Source organism: Hippoglossus hippoglossus, chromosome 8, assembly GCF_009819705.1.
Source record: "Hippoglossus hippoglossus isolate fHipHip1 chromosome 8, fHipHip1.pri, whole genome shotgun sequence".
Classification (NCBI taxonomy): Eukaryota; Metazoa; Chordata; class Actinopteri; order Pleuronectiformes; family Pleuronectidae; genus Hippoglossus; species Hippoglossus hippoglossus.
The window spans coordinates 2,074,745-2,091,916 of NC_047158.1; the positions used below are offsets into that span (position 1 = coordinate 2,074,745).

Sequence of the window (17,172 nt, forward strand, 5' to 3'; positions counted from 1 at the left end):
CTGAATCATCTTACTCTACTGCTTAAGATCATTATCTCAAATGCAGTATTCTTGTCACGTGTACTGACAAAAACGCTTACTAGGACTATCAACCAGGTGGCTTAACGTAGTAACCTGTTCTGAATGACTGATAAGAAACAGATTATTGGAGAAAATATGAGCATTTAGTAACGTTATAGGTTATAGGCCACCATGTGCTGTCAGGAAAAATGCTCAGTAATTCTCTGAACTATGCTGGAAGGATGGAACACCATTTTTCTGAATCATATCAGTCCATGGCATAAAAACAAGGAATCCATCTTATTTTAGAAGGGGACTTTGTCAAACTGAATTTCAAAACATTCTCTACCAGAGTAAAATCAAGATACTAAGAATGTTCTGGAGAATGTGGGCATCGATCCCACTACCTCTCGCATGCTAAGCAAGCGCTCTACCATTTGAGCTAATTCCCCATTTACAGAGATCTTTTAGAACTAAAGAAGCCTCTTGGACGACCAGTGTAACATCTTCAAGAAACACAAGCAAGTCCAGTTGCCTATTTACGCAGGTACAATACCAGAAAACATTAGTTAGAGTCCTGTAATCCCCTAAATTGTTCCCCAGTAAAGAAATGATAACCCACTGTGGTCTGCACGCATGGGTTAGAATCCTGTTTTTTCAGCAATAGTTTTTTTTCTTCTTCTTGTGTCCACAGCCACTTGTCACCATTGTAACAACTCTCTTAAGAACAGGAACAGTTTGAGTTTCAGGAGACGAATTTTACTCAGAATAGGACGAGGTGGCCGAGTGGTTAAGGCGATGGACTGCTAATCCATTGTGCTCTGCACGCGTGGGTTCGAATCCCATCCTCGTCGTAGTGAAGTTTACAATATACCAATTTCTACTCCAGTTGACTGAATCAGCTTACTCTACTGCTCAAGATCACTATCTCAAATGCAGTATTCTTGTCACGTGTACTGACAAAAACGCTTACTAGGACTATCAACCAGGTGGCTTAACATAGTAACCTGTTCTGAATGACTGATAAGAAACATATTATTGGAGAAAATATGAGCATTTAGTAAGGTTATAGGTTATAGGCCACCATGTGCCGTCAGGAAAAATGCTCAATAATTCTCTGAACTATGCTGGAAGGATGGAACACCATTTTTCTGAATCATATCAGTCCATGGCATAAAAACAAGGAATCCATCTTATTTTAGAAGGGGACTTTGTCAAACTGAATTTCAAAACATTCTCTACCAGAGTAAAATCAAGATAGTAAGAATGTTCTGGAGAATGTGGGCATCGATCCCACTACCTCTCGCATGCGAAGCAAGCGCTCTACCATTTGAGCTAATTCCCCATCTGCAAAGATCTCTGTAAATCACTTTGTTGGCCAGTCTCCCCTGAGGGCCTGTGATGAGAGACTTCATTCATTTGTCTCGGCAATGTGATCCATTTTAGGACAGAACACATCCATGCTGAACAGGTTGCGATGATTTGCCACAGAAGCCACTTTTACACAGGGGGATTAGCTCAAATGGTAGAGCGCTCGCTTTGCATGTGAGAGGTAGTGGGATCGATGCCCACATTCTCCACTATTGAACCCTTAATTGCTCCTTGTGAGTGACATCCATTGTCTTCTACCTCAAGATGAAACTTCTCGGTATCAAACCTCTGCACACAGGTGAGCATAGGCTTGCTTTGGTTTCTTGAAAACCTGTCACTTCTCTTTCCAGATCCTCTTTAAGTTCTAACTTAGTAGTGGGAGGCTACAGGTATTTCAACTCTCTGGCCCTTTGCATATCTTGACATTGCGTGTAACCCTAATGACTCACACCATAGCAAGGTGCTATACACACCTTGACTCAAGGAGCTCCAACACCCCACCAGTTGGTAGGGGGTTAAACGACCTGCATGTTTAACACAACAACTCTGAGGATAGGTGAAGATCCGAGAGAGATTAAATACCTGAAACCTCCCACAAGTCTTTTAGAACTAAAGAACCCTCTTGGACGACCACATCTTCAAGAAACACAAGCAAGTCCAGTTGCCTATTTACGCAGGTACAATACCAGAAAACATTAGTTAGAGTCCGGTAATCCCCTAAATTGTTCCCCAGTAAAGAAATGATAACCCACTGTGGTCTGCACGCATGGGTTAGAATCCTGTTTTTTCAGCAATAGTTTTTTTTCTTCTTCTTGTGTCCACAGCCACTTGTCACCATTGTAACAACTCTCTTAAGAACAGGAACAGTTTGAGTTTCAGGAGATAAGTTTCACTCAGAATAGGACGAGGTGGCCGAGTGGTTAAGGCGATGGACTGCTAATCCATTGTGCTCTGCACGCGTGGGTTCGAATCCCATCCTCGCCGTAGTGAAGTTTACAATATACCAATTTCTACTTCAATTGACTGAATCAGCTTACTCTACTGCTTAAGATCATTATCTCAAATGCAGTATTCTTGTCACGTGTACTGACAAAAACGCTTACTAGGACTATCAACCAGGTGGCTTAACGTAGTAACCTGTTCTGAATGACTGATAAGAAACAGATTATTGGAGAAAATATGAGCATTTAGTAACGTTATAGGTTATAGGCCACCATGTGCCGTCAGGAAAAATGCTCAGTAATTCTCTGAACTATGCTGGAAGGATGGAACACCATTTTTCTGAATCATATCAGTCCATGGCATAAAAACAAGGAATCCATCTTATTTTAGAAGGGGACTTTGTCAAACTGAATTTCAAAACATTCTCTACCAGAGTAAAATCAAGGTACTAAGAATGTTCTGGAGAATGTGGGCATCGATCCCACTACCTCTCGCATGCTAAGCAAGCGCTCTACCATTTGAGCTAATTCCCCATTTACAGAGATCTTTTAGAACTAAAGAAGCCTCTTGGACGACCAGTGTAACATCTTCAAGAAACACAAGCAAGTCCAGTTGCCTATTTACGCAGGTACAATACCAGAAAACATTAGTTAGAGTCCTGTAATCCCCTAAATTGTTCCCCAGTAAAGAAATGATAACCCACTGTGGTCTGCACGCATGGGTTAGAATCCTGTTTTTTCAGCAATAGTTTTTTTTCTTCTTCTTGTGTCCACAGCCACTTGTCACCATTGTAACAACTCTCTTAAGAACAGGAACAGTTTGAGTTTCAGGAGACGAATTTTACTCAGAATAGGACGAGGTGGCCGAGTGGTTAAGGCGATGGACTGCTAATCCATTGTGCTCTGCACGCGTGGGTTCGAATCCCATCCTCGTCGTAGTGAAGTTTACAATATACCAATTTCTACTCCAGTTGACTGAATCAGCTTACTCTACTGCTCAAGATCACTATCTCAAATGCAGTATTCTTGTCACGTGTACTGACAAAAACGCTTACTAGGACTATCAACCAGGTGGCTTAACATAGTAACCTGTTCTGAATGACTGATAAGAAACATATTATTGGAGAAAATATGAGCATTTAGTAAGGTTATAGGTTATAGGCCACCATGTGCCGTCAGGAAAAATGCTCAATAATTCTCTGAACTATGCTGGAAGGATGGAACACCATTTTTCTGAATCATATCAGTCCATGGCATAAAAACAAGGAATCCATCTTATTTTAGAAGGGGACTTTGTCAAACTGAATTTCAAAACATTCTCTACCAGAGTAAAATCAAGATAGTAAGAATGTTCTGGAGAATGTGGGCATCGATCCCACTACCTCTCGCATGCGAAGCAAGCGCTCTACCATTTGAGCTAATTCCCCATCTGCAAAGATCTCTGTAAATCACTTTGTTGGCCAGTCTCCCCTGAGGGCCTGTGATGAGAGACTTCATTCATTTGTCTCGGCAATGTGATCCATTTTAGGACAGAACACATCCATGCTGAACAGGTTGCGATGATTTGCCACAGAAGCCACTTTTACACAGGGGGATTAGCTCAAATGGTAGAGCGCTCGCTTTGCATGTGAGAGGTAGTGGGATCGATGCCCACATTCTCCACTATTGAACCCTTAATTGCTCCTTGTGAGTGACATCCATTGTCTTCTACCTCAAGATGAAACTTCTCGGTATCAAACCTCTGCACACAGGTGAGCATAGGCTTGCTTTGGTTTCTTGAAAACCTGTCACTTCTCTTTCCAGATCCTCTTTAAGTTCTAACTTAGTAGTGGGAGGCTACAGGTATTTCAACTCTCTGGCCCTTTGCATATCTTGACATTGCGTGTAACCCTAATGACTCACACCATAGCAAGGTGCTATACACACCTTGACTCAAGGAGCTCCAACACCCCACCAGTTGGTAGGGGGTTAAACGACCTGCATGTTTAACACAACAACTCTGAGGATAGGTGAAGATCCGAGAGAGATTAAATACCTGAAACCTCCCACAAGTCTTTTAGAACTAAAGAACCCTCTTGGACGACCACATCTTCAAGAAACACAAGCAAGTCCAGTTGCCTATTTACGCAGGTACAATACCAGAAAACATTAGTTAGAGTCCTGTAATCCCCTAAATTGTTCCCCAGTAAAGAAATGATAACCCACTGTGGTCTGCACGCATGGGTTAGAATCCTGTTTTTTCAGCAATAGTTTTTTTTCTTCTTCTTGTGTCCACAGCCACTTGTCACCATTGTAACAACTCTCTTAAGAACAGGAACAGTTTGAGTTTCAGGAGATAAATGTCACTCAGAATAGGACGAGGTGGCCGAGTGGTTAAGGCGATGGACTGCTAATCCATTGTGCTCTGCACGCGTGGGTTCGAATCCCATCCTCGCCGTAGTGAAGTTTACAATATACCAATTTCTACTTCAATTGACTGAATCAGCTTACTCTACTGCTTAAGATCATTATCTCAAATGCAGTATTCTTGTCACGTGTACTGACAAAAACGCTTACTAGGACTATCAACCAGGTGGCTTAACGTAGTAACCTGTTCTGAATGACTGATAAGAAATACATTATTGGAGAAAATATGAGCATTTAGTAACGTTATAGGTTATAGGCCACCATGTGCTGTCAGGAAAAATGCTCAGTAATTCTCTGAACTATGCTGGAAGGATGGAACACCATTTTTCTGAATCATATCAGTCCATGGCATAAAAACAAGGAATCCATCTTATTTTAGAAGGGGACTTTGTCAAACTGAATTTCAAAACATTCTCTACCAGAGTAAAATCAAGATACTAAGAATGTTCTGGAGAATGTGGGCATCGATCCCACTACCTCTCGCATGCTAAGCAAGCGCTCTACCATTTGAGCTAATTCCCCATTTACAGAGATCTCTGTAAATCACTTTGTTGGCCAGTCTCCCCTGAGGGCCTGTGATGAGAGACTTCATTCATTTGTCTCGGCAATGTGATCCATTTTAGGACAGAACACATCCATGCTGAACAGGTTGCGATGATTTGCCACAGAAGCCACTTTTACACAGGGGGATTAGCTCAAATGGTAGAGCGCTCGCTTTGCATGTGAGAGGTAGTGGGATCGATGCCCACATTCTCCACTATTGAACCCTTAATTGCTCCTTGTGAGTGACATCCATTGTCTTCTACCTCAAGATGAAACTTCTCGGTATCAAACCTCTGCACACAGGTGTGCGTAGGCTAGCTTTGGTTTCTTGAAAACCTGTCACTTCTCTTTCCAGATTCTCTTTAAGTTCTAACTTAGTAGTGGGAGGCTACAGGTATTTCAACTCTCTGGCCCTTTGCATATCTTGACATTGCGTGTAACCCTAATGACTCACACCATAGCAAGGTGCTATACACACCTTGACTCAAGGAGCTCCAACACCCCACCAGTTGGTAGGGGGTTAAACGACCTGCATGTTTAACACAACAACTCTGAGGATAGGTGAAGATCCGAGAGAGATTAAATACCTGAAACCTCCCACAAGTCTTTTAGAACTAAAGAAGCCTCTTGGACGACCACATCTTCAAGAAACATAAGGAAGTCCAGTTGCCTATTTACGCAGGTACAATACCAGAAAACATTAGTTAGAGTCCTGTAATCCCCTAAATTGTTCCCCAGTAAAGAAATGATAACCCACTGTGGTCTGCACGCATGGGTTAGAATCCTGTTTTTTCAGCAATAGTTTTTTTTCTTCTTCTTGTGTCCACAGCCACTTGTCACCATTGTAACAACTCTCTTAAGAACAGGAACAGTTTGAGTTTCAGGAGATAAGTTTCACTCAGAATAGGACGAGGTGGCCGAGTGGTTAAGGCGATGGACTGCTAATCCATTGTGCTCTGCACGCGTGGGTTCGAATCCCATCCTCGCCGTAGTGAAGTTTACAATATACCAATTTCTACTCCAATTGACTGAATCAGCTTACTCTACTGCTTAAGATCATTATCTCAAATGCAGTATTCTTGTCACGTGTACTGACAAAAACGCTTACTAGGACTATCAACCAGGTGGCTTAACATAGTAACCTGTTCTGAATGACTGATAAGAAACAGATTATTGGAGAAAATATGAGCATTTAGTAAGGTTATAGGTTATAGGCCACCATGTGCCGTCAGGAAAAATTCTCTGAACTATGATGGATGGAACACCATTTTTCTGAATCATATCAGTCCATGGCATAAAAACAAGGAATCCATCTTATTTTAGAAGGGGACTTTGTCAAACTGAATTTCAAAACATTCTCTACCAGAGTAAAATCAAGATAGTAAGAATGTTCTGGAGAATGTGGGCATCGATCCCACTACCTCTCGCATGCGAAGCAAGCGCTCTACCATTTGAGCTAATTCCCCATCTGCAAAGACCTCTGTAAATCACTTTGTTGGCCAGTCTCCCCTGAGGGCCTGTGATGAGAGACTTCATTCATTTGTCTCGGCAATGTGATCCATTTTAGGACAGAACACATCCATGCTGAACAGGTTGCGATGATTTGCCACAGAAGCCACTTTTACACAGGGGGATTAGCTCAAATGGTAGAGCGCTCGCTTTGCATGTGAGAGGTAGTGGGATCGATGCCCACATTCTCCACTATTGAACCCTTAATTGCTCCTTGTGAGTGACATCCATTGTCTTCTACCTCAAGATGAAACTTCTCGGTATCAAACCTCTGCACACAGGTGAGCATAGGCTTGCTTTGGTTTCTTGAAAACCTGTCACTTCTCTTTCCAGATTCTCTTTAAGTTCTAACTTAGTAGTGGGAGGCTACAGGTATTTCAACTCTCTGGCCCTTTGCATATCTTGACATTGCGTGTAACCCTAATGACTCACACCATAGCAAGGTGCTATACACACCTTGACTCAAGGAGCTCCAACACCCCACCAGTTGGTAGGGGTTTAAACGACCTGCATGTTTAACACAACAACTCTGAGGATAGGTGAAGATCCGAGAGAGATTAAATACCTGAATCCTCCCACAAGTCTTTTAGAACTAAAGAACCCTCTTGGACGACCACATCTTCAAGAAACACTAAGGCAAGTCCAGTTGCCTATTTACGCAGGTACAATACCAGAAAACATTAGTTAGAGTCCTGTAATCCCCTAAATTGTTCCCCAGTAAAGAAATGATAACCCACTGTGGTCTGCACGCATGGGTTAGAATCCTGTTTTTTCAGCAATAGTTTTTTTTCTTCTTCTTGTGTCCACAGCCACTTGTCACCATTGTAACAACTCTCTTAAGAACAGGAACAGTTTGAGTTTCAGGAGATAAGTTTCACTCAGAATAGGACGAGGTGGCCGAGTGGTTAAGGCGATGGACTGCTAATCCATTGTGCTCTGCACGCGTGGGTTCGAATCCCATCCTCGCCGTAGTGAAGTTTACAATATACCAATTTCTACTTCAATTGACTGAATCAGCTTACTCTACTGCTTAAGATCATTATCTCAAATGCAGTATTCTTGTCACGTGTACTGACAAAAACGCTTACTAGGACTATCAACCAGGTGGCTTAACGTAGTAACCTGTTCTGAATGACTGATAAGAAACAGATTATTGGAGAAAATATGAGCATTTAGTAACGTTATAGGTTATAGGCCACCATGTGCCGTCAGGAAAAATGCTCAATAATTCTCTGAACTATGCTGGAAGGATGGAACACCATTTTTCTGAATCATATCAGTCCATGGCATAAAAACAAGGAATCCATCTTATTTTAGAAGGGGACTTTGTCAAACTGAATTTCAAAACATTCTCTACCAGAGTAAAATCAAGATAGTAAGAATGTTCTGGAGAATGTGGGCATCGATCCCACTACCTCTCGCATGCTAAGCAAGCGCTCTACCATTTGAGCTAATTCCCCATTTACAGAGATCTCTGTAAATCACTTTGTTGGCCAGTCTCCCCTGAGGGCCTGTGATGAGAGACTTCATTCATTTGTCTCGGCAATGTGATCCATTTTAGGACAGAACACATCCATGCTGAACAGGTTGCGATGATTTGCCACAGAAGCCACTTTTACACAGGGGGATTAGCTCAAATGGTAGAGCGCTCGCTTTGCATGTGAGAGGTAGTGGGATCGATGCCCACATTCTCCACTATTGAACCCTTAATTGCTCCTTGTGAGTGACATCCATTGTCTTCTACCTCAAGATGAAACTTCTCGGTATCAAACCTCTGCACACAGGTGTGCATAGGCTTAGCTTTGGTTTCTTGAAAACCTGTCACTTCTCTTTCCAGATTCTCTTTAAGTTCTAACTTAGTAGTGGGAGGCTACAGGTATTTCAACTCTCTGGCCCTTTGCATATCTTGACATTGCGTGTAACCCTAATGACTCACACCATAGCAAGGTGCTATACACACCTTGACTCAAGGAGCTCCAACACCCCACCAGTTGGTAGGGGGTTAAACGACCTGCATGTTTAACACAACAACTCTGAGGATAGGTGAAGATCCGAGAGAGATTAAATACCTGAAACCTCCCACAAGTCTTTTAGAACTAAAGAACCCTCTTGGACGACCACATCTTCAAGAAACATAAGGAAGTCCAGTTGCCTATTTACGCAGGTACAATACCAGAAAACATTAGTTAGAGTCCTGTAATCCCCTAAATTGTTCCCCAGTAAAGAAATGATAACCCACTGTGGTCTGCACGCATGGGTTAGAATCCTGTTTTTTCAGCAATAGTTTTTTTTCTTCTTCTTGTGTCCACAGCCACTTGTCACCATTGTAACAACTCTCTTAAGAACAGGAACAGTTTGAGTTTCAGGAGATAAATGTCACTCAGAATAGGACGAGGTGGCCGAGTGGTTAAGGCGATGGACTGCTAATCCATTGTGCTCTGCACGCGTGGGTTCGAATCCCATCCTCGCCGTAGTGAAGTTTACAATATACCAATTTCTACTTCAATTGACTGAATCAGCTTACTCTACTGCTTAAGATCATTATCTCAAATGCAGTATTCTTGTCACGTGTACTGACAAAAACGCTTACTAGGACTATCAACCAGGTGGCTTAACATAGTAACCTGTTCTGAATGTCTTACCAGCTTGAAATGACTGATAAGAAACAGATTATTGGAGAAAATATGAGGATTTAGTAAGGTTATAGGTTATAGGCCACCATGTGCCGTCAGGAAAAATGCTCAATAATTCTCTGAACTATGCTGGAAGGATGGAACACCATTTTTCTGAATCATATCAGTCCATGGCGTAAAAACAAGGAATCCATCTTATTTTAGAAGGGGACTTTGTCAAACTGAATTTCAAAACATTCTCTACCAGAGTAAAATCAAGATAGTAAGAATGTTCTGGAGAATGTGGGCATCGATCCCACTACCTCTCGCATGCGAAGCAAGCGCTCTACCATTTGAGCTAATTCCCCATCTGCAAAGACCTCTGTAAATCACTTTGTTGGCCAGTCTCCCCTGAGGGCCTGTGATGAGAGACTTCATTCATTTGTCTCGGCAATGTGATCCATTTTAGGACAGAACACATCCATGCTGAACAGGTTGCGATGATTTGCCACAGAAGCCACTTTTACACAGGGGGATTAGCTCAAATGGTAGAGCGCTCGCTTTGCATGTGAGAGGTAGTGGGATCGATGCCCACATTCTCCACTATTGAACCCTTAATTGCTCCTTGTGAGTGACATCCATTGTCTTCTACCTCAAGATGAAACTTCTCGGTATCAAACCTCTGCACACAGGTGTGCATAGGCTAGCTTTGGTTTCTTGAAAACCTGTCACTTCTCTTTCCAGATCCTCTTTAAGTTCTAACTTAGTAGTGGGAGGCTACAGGTATTTCAACTCTCTGGCCCTTTGCATATCTTGACATTGCGTGTAACCCTAATGACTCACACCATAGCAAGGTGCTATACACACCTTGACTCAAGGAGCTCCAACACCCCACCAGTTGGTAGGGGGTTAAACGACCTGCATGTTTAACACAACAACTCTGAGGATAGGTGAAGATCCGAGAGAGATTAAATACCTGAAACCTCCCACAAGTCTTTTAGAACTAAAGAACCCTCTTGGACGACCACATCTTCAAGAAACACAAGCAAGTCCAGTTGCCTATTTACGCAGGTACAATACCAGAAAACATTAGTTAGAGTCCTGTAATCCCCTAAATTGTTCCCCAGTAAAGAAATGATAACCCACTGTGGTCTGCACGCATGGGTTAGAATCCTGTTTTTTCAGCAATAGTTTTTTTTCTTCTTCTTGTGTCCACAGCCACTTGTCACCATTGTAACAACTCTCTTAAGAACAGGAACAGTTTGAGTTTCAGGAGATAAGTTTCACTCAGAATAGGACGAGGTGGCCGAGTGGTTAAGGCGATGGACTGCTAATCCATTGTGCTCTGCACGCGTGGGTTCGAATCCCATCCTCGCCGTAGTGAAGTTTACAATATACCAATTTCTACTTCAATTGACTGAATCAGCTTACTCTACTGCTTAAGATCATTATCTCAAATGCAGTATTCTTGTCACGTGTACTGACAAAAACGCTTACTAGGACTATCAACCAGGTGGCTTAACGTAGTAACCTGTTCTGAATGACTGATAAGAAACACATTATTGGAGAAAATATGAGCATTTAGTAACGTTATAGGTTATAGGCCACCATGTGCTGTCAGGAAAAATGCTCAGTAATTCTCTGAACTATGCTGGAAGGATGGAACACCATTTTTCTGAATCATATCAGTCCATGGCATAAAAACAAGGAATCCATCTTATTTTAGAAGGGGACTTTGTCAAACTGAATTTCAAAACATTCTCTACCAGAGTAAAATCAAGGATACTAAGAATGTTCTGGAGAATGTGGGGATCGATCCCACTACCTCTCGCATGCTAAGCAAGCGCTCTACCATTTGAGCTAATTCCCCATTTACAGAGATCTTTTAGAACTAAAGAAGCCTCTTGGACGACCAGTGTAACATCTTCAAGAAACACAAGCAAGTCCAGTTGCCTATTTACGCAGGTACAATACCAGAAAACATTAGTTAGAGTCCTGTAATCCCCTAAATTGTTCCCCAGTAAAGAAATGATAACCCACTGTGGTCTGCACGCATGGGTTAGAATCCTGTTTTTTCAGCAATAGTTTTTTTTCTTCTTCTTGTGTCCACAGCCACTTGTCACCATTGTAACAACTCTCTTAAGAACAGGAACAGTTTGAGTTTCAGGAGACGAATTTTACTCAGAATAGGACGAGGTGGCCGAGTGGTTAAGGCGATGGACTGCTAATCCATTGTGCTCTGCACGCGTGGGTTCGAATCCCATCCTCGTCGTAGTGAAGTTTACAATATACCAATTTCTACTCCAGTTGACTGAATCAGCTTACTCTACTGCTCAAGATCATTATCTCAAATGCAGTATTCTTGTCACGTGTACTGACAAAAACGCTTACTAGGACTATCAACCAGGTGGCTTAACATAGTAACCTGTTCTGAATGACTGATAAGAAACAGATTATTGGAGAAAATATGAGGATTTAGTAAGGTTATAGGTTATAGGCCACCATGTGCCGTCAGGAAAAATGCTCAATAATTCTCTGAACTATGCTGGAAGGATGGAACACCATTTTTCTGAATCATATCAGTCCATGGCATAAAAACAAGGAATCCATCTTATTTTAGAAGGGGACTTTGTCAAACTGAATTTCAAAACATTCTCTACCAGAGTAAAATCAAGATACTAAGAATGTTCTGGAGAATGTGGGCATCGATCCCACTACCTCTCGCATGCTAAGCAAGCGCTCTACCATTTGAGCTAATTCCCCATTTACAGAGATCTCTGTAAATCACTTTGTTGGCCAGTCTCCCCTGAGGGCCTGTGATGAGAGACTTCATTCATTTGTCTCGGCAATGTGATCCATTTTAGGACAGAACACATCCATGCTGAACAGGTTGCGATGATTTGCCACAGAAGCCACTTTTACACAGGGGGATTAGCTCAAATGGTAGAGCGCTCGCTTTGCATGTGAGAGGTAGTGGGATCGATGCCCACATTCTCCACTATTGAACCCTTAATTGCTCCTTGTGAGTGACATCCATTGTCTTCTACCTCAAGATGAAACTTCTCGGTATCAAACCTCTGCACACAGGTGAGCATAGGCTTGCTTTGGTTTCTTGAAAACCTGTCACTTCTCTTTCCAGATCCTCTTTAAGTTCTAACTTAGTAGTGGGAGGCTACAGGTATTTCAACTCTCTGGCCCTTTGCATATCTTGACATTGCGTGTAACCCTAATGACTCACACCATAGCAAGGTGCTATACACACCTTGACTCAAGGAGCTCCAACACCCCACCAGTTGGTAGGGGGTTAAACGACCTGCATGTTTAACACAACAACTCTGAGGATAGGTGAAGATCCGAGAGAGATTAAATACCTGAAACCTCCCACAAGTCTTTTAGAACTAAAGAAGCCTCTTGGACGACCACATCTTCAAGAAACACAAGCAAGTCCAGTTGCCTATTTACGCAGGTACAATACCAGAAAACATTAGTTAGAGTCCTGTAATCCCCTAAATTGTTCCCCAGTAAAGAAATGATAACCCACTGTGGTCTGCACGCATGGGTTAGAATCCTGTTTTTTCAGCAATAGTTTTTTTTCTTCTTCTTGTGTCCACAGCCACTTGTCACCATTGTAACAACTCTCTTAAGAACAGGAACAGTTTGAGTTTCAGGAGACGAAGTTTACTCAGAATAGGACGAGGTGGCCGAGTGGTTAAGGCGATGGACTGCTAATCCATTGTGCTCTGCACGCGTGGGTTCGAATCCCATCCTCGTTGTAGTGAAGTTTACAATATACCAATTTCTACTCCAGTTGACTGAATCAGCTTACTCTACTGCTCAAGATCATTATCTCAAATGCAGTATTCTTGTCACGTGTACTGACAAAAACGCTTACTAGGACTATCAACCAGGTGGCTTAACATAGTAACCTGTTCTGAATGACTGATAAGAAACATATTATTGGAGAAAATATGAGCATTTAGTAAGGTTATAGGTTATAGGCCACCATGTGCCGTCAGGAAAAATGCTCAATAATTCTCTGAACTATGCTGGAAGGATGGAACACCATTTTTCTGAATCATATCAGTCCATGGCATAAAAACAAGGAATCCATCTTATTTTAGAAGGGGACTTTGTCAAACTGAATTTCAAAACATTCTCTACCAGAGTAAAATCAAGATACTAAGAATGTTCTGGAGAATGTGGGCATCGATCCCACTACCTCTCGCATGCTAAGCAAGCGCTCTACCATTTGAGCTAATTCCCCATTTACAGAGATCTCTGTAAATCACTTTGTTGGCCAGTCTCCCCTGAGGGCCTGTGATGAGAGACTTCATTCATTTGTCTCGGCAATGTGATCCATTTTAGGACAGAACACATCCATGCTGAACAGGTTGCGATGATTTGCCACAGAAGCCACTTTTACACAGGGGGATTAGCTCAAATGGTAGAGCGCTCGCTTTGCATGTGAGAGGTAGTGGGATCGATGCCCACATTCTCCACTATTGAACCCTTTATTGCTCCTTGTGAGTGACATCCATTGTCTTCTACCTCAAGATGAAACTTCTCGGTATCAAACCTTTGCACACAGGTGTGCATAGGCTAGCTTTGGTTTCTTGAAAACCTGTCACTTCTCTTTCCAGATTCTCTTTAAGTTCTAACTTAGTAGTGGGAGGCTACAGGTATTTCAACTCTCTGGCCCTTTGCATATCTTGACATTGCGTGTAACCCTAATGATTCACACCATAGCAAGGTGCTATACACACCTTGACTCAAGGAGCTCCAACACCCCACCAGTTGGTAGGGGGTTAAACGACCTGCATGTTTAACACAACAACTCTGAGGATAGGTGAAGATCCGAGAGAGATTAAATACCTGAAACCTCCCACAAGTCTTTTAGAACTAAAGAAGCCTCTTGGACGACCACATCTTCAAGAAACATAAGGAAGTCCAGTTACCTATGTACGCAGGTACAATACCAGAAAACATTAGTTAGAGTCCGGTAATCCCCTAAATTGTTCCCCAGTAAAGAAATGATAACCCACTGTGGTCTGCACGCATGGGTTAGAATCCTGTTTTTTCAGCAATAGTTGTTTTTCTTCTTCTTGTGTCCACAGCCACTTGTCACCATTGTAACAACTCTCTTAAGAACAAGAACAGTTTGAGTTTCAGGAGATAAATGTCACTCAGAATAGGACGAGGTGGCCGAGTGGTTAAGGCGATGGACTGCTAATCCATTGTGCTCTGCACGCGTGGGTTAGAATCCCATCCTCGCCGTAGTGAAGTTTACAATATACCAATTTCTACTCCAATTGACTGAATCAGCTTACTCTACTAATTAAGATCATTATCTCAAATGCAGTATTCTTGTCACGTGTACTGACAAAAACGCTTACTAGGACTATCAACCAGGTGGCTTAACATAGTAACCTGTTCTGAATGTCTTACCAGCTTGAAATGACTGATAAGAAACAGATTATTGGAGAAAATATGAGGATTTAGTAAGGTTATAGGTTATAGGCCACCATGTGCCGTCAGGAAAAATGCTCAATAATTCTCTGAACTATGCTGGAAGGATGGAACACCATTTTTCTGAATCATATCAGTCCATGGCATAAAAACAAGGAATCCATCTTATTTTAGAAGGGGACTTTGTCAAACTGAATTTCAAAACATTCTCTACCAGAGTAAAATCAAGATAGTAAGAATGTTCTGGAGAATGTGGGCATCGATCCCACTACCTCTCGCATGCTAAGCAAGCGCTCTACCATTTGAGCTAATTCCCCATTTACAGAGATCTCTGTAAATCACTTTGTTGGCCAGTCTCCCCTGAGGGCCTGTGATGAGAGACTTCATTCATTTGTCTCGGCAATGTGATCCATTTTAGGACAGAACACATCCATGCTGAACAGGTTGCGATGATTTGCCACAGAAGCCACTTTTACACAGGGGGATTAGCTCAAATAGTAGAGCGCTCGCTTTGCATGTGAGAGGTAGTGGGATCGATGCCCACATTCTCCACTATTGAACCCTTAATTGCTCCTTGTGAGTGACATCCATTGTCTTCTACCTCAAGATGAAACTTCTCGGTATCAAACCTCTGCACACAGGTGTGCATAGGCTAGCTTTGGTTTCTTGAAAACCTGTCACTTCTCTTTCCAGATTCTCTTTAAGTTCTAACTTAGTAGTGGGAGGCTACAGGTATTTCAACTCTCTGGCCCTTTGCATATCTTGACATTGCGTGTAACCCTAATGACTCACACCATAGCAAGGTGCTATACACACCTTGACTCAAGGAGCTCCAACACCCCACCAGTTGGTAGGGGGTTAAACGACCTGCATGTTTAACACAACAACTCTGAGGATAGGTGAAGATCCGAGAGAGATTAAATACCTGAAACCTCCCACAAGTCTTTTAGAACTAAAGAAGCCTCTTGGACGACCACATCTTCAAGAAACACAAGCAAGTCCAGTTGCCTATTTACGCAGGTACAATACCAGAAAACATTAGTTAGAGTCCTGTAATCCCCTAAATTGTTCCCCAGTAAAGAAATGATAACCCACTGTGGTCTGCACGCATGGGTTAGAATCCTGTTTTTTCAGCAATAGTTTTTTTTCTTCTTCTTGTGTCCACAGCCACTTGTCACCATTGTAACAACTCTCTTAAGAACAGGAACAGTTTGAGTTTCAGGAGATAAGTTTCACTCAGAATAGGACGAGGTGGCCGAGTGGTTAAGGCGATGGACTGCTAATCCATTGTGCTCTGCACGCGTGGGTTCGAATCCCATCCTCGCCGTAGTGAAGTTTACAATATACCAATTTCTACTCAATTGACTGAATCAGCTTACTCTACTGCTTAAGATCATTATCTCAAATGCAGTATTCTTGTCACGTGTACTGACAAAAACGCTTACTAGGACTATCAACCAGGTGGCTTAACAGTAGTAACCTGTTCTGAATGACTGATAAGAAACAGATTATTGGAGAAAATATGAGCATTTAGTAACGTTATAGGTTATAGGCCACCATGTGCTGTCAGGAAAAATGCTCAGTAATTCTCTGAACTATGCTGGAAGGATGGAACACCATTTTTCTGAATCATATCAGTCCATGGCATAAAAACAAGGAATCCATCTTATTTTAGAAGGGGACTTTGTCAAACTGAATTTCAAAACATTCTCTACCAGAGTAAAATCAAGATACTAAGAATGTTCTGGAGAATGTGGGCATCGATCCCACTACCTCTCGCATGCTAAGCAAGCGCTCTACCATTTGAGCTAATTCCCCATTTACAGAGATCTCTGTAAATCACTTTGTTGGCCAGTCTCCCCTGAGGGCCTGTGATGAGAGACTTCATTCATTTGTCTCGGCAATGTGATCCATTTTAGGACAGAACACATCCATACTGAACAGGTTGCGATGATTTGCCACAGAAGCCACTTTTACACAGGGGGATTAGCTCAAATGGTAGAGCGCTCGCTTTGCATGTGAGAGGTAGTGGGATCGATGCCCACATTCTCCACTATTGAACCCTTTATTGCTCCTTGTGAGTGACATCCATTGTCTTCTACCTCAAGATGAAACTTCTCGGTATCAAACCTTTGCACACAGGTGTGCATAGGCTAGCTTTGGTTTCTTGAAAACCTGTCACTTCTCTTTCCAGATTCTCTTTAAGTTCTAACTTAGTAGTGGGAGGCTACAGGTATTTCAACTCTCTGGCCCTTTGCATATCTTGACATTGCGTGTAACCCTAATGATTCACACCATAGCAAGGTGCTATACACACCTTGACT

At 42.2% G+C, this 17,172-nt stretch overlaps 34 non-coding genes across 34 annotated transcripts; 21 read left to right on the top strand and 13 right to left on the bottom strand.

The window, feature by feature from the left end:
- Positions 1 to 379: 379 nt before the first annotated feature.
- trnaa-agc lies at positions 380 to 452 on the bottom strand. The gene has a single exon. It is a non-coding gene; the product is annotated as a tRNA-Ala (tRNA).
- A 320-nt stretch (positions 453 to 772) lies between these two features.
- trnas-gcu lies at positions 773 to 854 on the top strand. Its single transcript has one exon. It is a non-coding gene; the product is annotated as a tRNA-Ser (tRNA).
- Positions 855 to 1,272: 418 nt separating this feature from the next.
- trnaa-cgc lies at positions 1,273 to 1,345 on the bottom strand. The gene has a single exon. It is a non-coding gene; the product is annotated as a tRNA-Ala (tRNA).
- Positions 1,346 to 1,507: 162 nt separating this feature from the next.
- trnaa-ugc lies at positions 1,508 to 1,580 on the top strand. The gene has a single exon. It is a non-coding gene; the product is annotated as a tRNA-Ala (tRNA).
- A 693-nt stretch (positions 1,581 to 2,273) lies between these two features.
- On the top strand, positions 2,274 to 2,355 carry trnas-gcu. Its single transcript has one exon. It is a non-coding gene; the product is annotated as a tRNA-Ser (tRNA).
- A 418-nt stretch (positions 2,356 to 2,773) lies between these two features.
- On the bottom strand, positions 2,774 to 2,846 carry trnaa-agc. The gene has a single exon. It is a non-coding gene; the product is annotated as a tRNA-Ala (tRNA).
- A 320-nt stretch (positions 2,847 to 3,166) lies between these two features.
- trnas-gcu lies at positions 3,167 to 3,248 on the top strand. Its single transcript has one exon. It is a non-coding gene; the product is annotated as a tRNA-Ser (tRNA).
- Positions 3,249 to 3,666: 418 nt separating this feature from the next.
- trnaa-cgc lies at positions 3,667 to 3,739 on the bottom strand. Its single transcript has one exon. It is a non-coding gene; the product is annotated as a tRNA-Ala (tRNA).
- A 162-nt stretch (positions 3,740 to 3,901) lies between these two features.
- Positions 3,902 to 3,974, top strand: trnaa-ugc. Its single transcript has one exon. It is a non-coding gene; the product is annotated as a tRNA-Ala (tRNA).
- Positions 3,975 to 4,667: 693 nt separating this feature from the next.
- Positions 4,668 to 4,749, top strand: trnas-gcu. The gene has a single exon. It is a non-coding gene; the product is annotated as a tRNA-Ser (tRNA).
- A 418-nt stretch (positions 4,750 to 5,167) lies between these two features.
- On the bottom strand, positions 5,168 to 5,240 carry trnaa-agc. The gene has a single exon. It is a non-coding gene; the product is annotated as a tRNA-Ala (tRNA).
- Positions 5,241 to 5,402: 162 nt separating this feature from the next.
- trnaa-ugc lies at positions 5,403 to 5,475 on the top strand. The gene has a single exon. It is a non-coding gene; the product is annotated as a tRNA-Ala (tRNA).
- A 693-nt stretch (positions 5,476 to 6,168) lies between these two features.
- On the top strand, positions 6,169 to 6,250 carry trnas-gcu. Its single transcript has one exon. It is a non-coding gene; the product is annotated as a tRNA-Ser (tRNA).
- Positions 6,251 to 6,654: 404 nt separating this feature from the next.
- trnaa-cgc lies at positions 6,655 to 6,727 on the bottom strand. The gene has a single exon. It is a non-coding gene; the product is annotated as a tRNA-Ala (tRNA).
- Positions 6,728 to 6,889: 162 nt separating this feature from the next.
- Positions 6,890 to 6,962, top strand: trnaa-ugc. Its single transcript has one exon. It is a non-coding gene; the product is annotated as a tRNA-Ala (tRNA).
- A 695-nt stretch (positions 6,963 to 7,657) lies between these two features.
- Positions 7,658 to 7,739, top strand: trnas-gcu. Its single transcript has one exon. It is a non-coding gene; the product is annotated as a tRNA-Ser (tRNA).
- Positions 7,740 to 8,157: 418 nt separating this feature from the next.
- On the bottom strand, positions 8,158 to 8,230 carry trnaa-agc. Its single transcript has one exon. It is a non-coding gene; the product is annotated as a tRNA-Ala (tRNA).
- A 162-nt stretch (positions 8,231 to 8,392) lies between these two features.
- Positions 8,393 to 8,465, top strand: trnaa-ugc. Its single transcript has one exon. It is a non-coding gene; the product is annotated as a tRNA-Ala (tRNA).
- A 694-nt stretch (positions 8,466 to 9,159) lies between these two features.
- trnas-gcu lies at positions 9,160 to 9,241 on the top strand. Its single transcript has one exon. It is a non-coding gene; the product is annotated as a tRNA-Ser (tRNA).
- Positions 9,242 to 9,677: 436 nt separating this feature from the next.
- On the bottom strand, positions 9,678 to 9,750 carry trnaa-cgc. Its single transcript has one exon. It is a non-coding gene; the product is annotated as a tRNA-Ala (tRNA).
- Positions 9,751 to 9,912: 162 nt separating this feature from the next.
- On the top strand, positions 9,913 to 9,985 carry trnaa-ugc. Its single transcript has one exon. It is a non-coding gene; the product is annotated as a tRNA-Ala (tRNA).
- A 693-nt stretch (positions 9,986 to 10,678) lies between these two features.
- Positions 10,679 to 10,760, top strand: trnas-gcu. Its single transcript has one exon. It is a non-coding gene; the product is annotated as a tRNA-Ser (tRNA).
- A 419-nt stretch (positions 10,761 to 11,179) lies between these two features.
- Positions 11,180 to 11,252, bottom strand: trnaa-agc. Its single transcript has one exon. It is a non-coding gene; the product is annotated as a tRNA-Ala (tRNA).
- A 320-nt stretch (positions 11,253 to 11,572) lies between these two features.
- trnas-gcu lies at positions 11,573 to 11,654 on the top strand. The gene has a single exon. It is a non-coding gene; the product is annotated as a tRNA-Ser (tRNA).
- Positions 11,655 to 12,072: 418 nt separating this feature from the next.
- On the bottom strand, positions 12,073 to 12,145 carry trnaa-agc. The gene has a single exon. It is a non-coding gene; the product is annotated as a tRNA-Ala (tRNA).
- Positions 12,146 to 12,307: 162 nt separating this feature from the next.
- On the top strand, positions 12,308 to 12,380 carry trnaa-ugc. Its single transcript has one exon. It is a non-coding gene; the product is annotated as a tRNA-Ala (tRNA).
- A 693-nt stretch (positions 12,381 to 13,073) lies between these two features.
- On the top strand, positions 13,074 to 13,155 carry trnas-gcu. Its single transcript has one exon. It is a non-coding gene; the product is annotated as a tRNA-Ser (tRNA).
- A 418-nt stretch (positions 13,156 to 13,573) lies between these two features.
- Positions 13,574 to 13,646, bottom strand: trnaa-agc. Its single transcript has one exon. It is a non-coding gene; the product is annotated as a tRNA-Ala (tRNA).
- Positions 13,647 to 13,808: 162 nt separating this feature from the next.
- trnaa-ugc lies at positions 13,809 to 13,881 on the top strand. The gene has a single exon. It is a non-coding gene; the product is annotated as a tRNA-Ala (tRNA).
- Positions 13,882 to 14,574: 693 nt separating this feature from the next.
- Positions 14,575 to 14,656, top strand: trnas-gcu. The gene has a single exon. It is a non-coding gene; the product is annotated as a tRNA-Ser (tRNA).
- A 436-nt stretch (positions 14,657 to 15,092) lies between these two features.
- On the bottom strand, positions 15,093 to 15,165 carry trnaa-agc. The gene has a single exon. It is a non-coding gene; the product is annotated as a tRNA-Ala (tRNA).
- Positions 15,166 to 16,093: 928 nt separating this feature from the next.
- Positions 16,094 to 16,175, top strand: trnas-gcu. Its single transcript has one exon. It is a non-coding gene; the product is annotated as a tRNA-Ser (tRNA).
- A 418-nt stretch (positions 16,176 to 16,593) lies between these two features.
- On the bottom strand, positions 16,594 to 16,666 carry trnaa-agc. Its single transcript has one exon. It is a non-coding gene; the product is annotated as a tRNA-Ala (tRNA).
- Positions 16,667 to 16,828: 162 nt separating this feature from the next.
- Positions 16,829 to 16,901, top strand: trnaa-ugc. The gene has a single exon. It is a non-coding gene; the product is annotated as a tRNA-Ala (tRNA).
- The last annotated feature ends 271 nt before the right edge of the window (positions 16,902 to 17,172 follow it).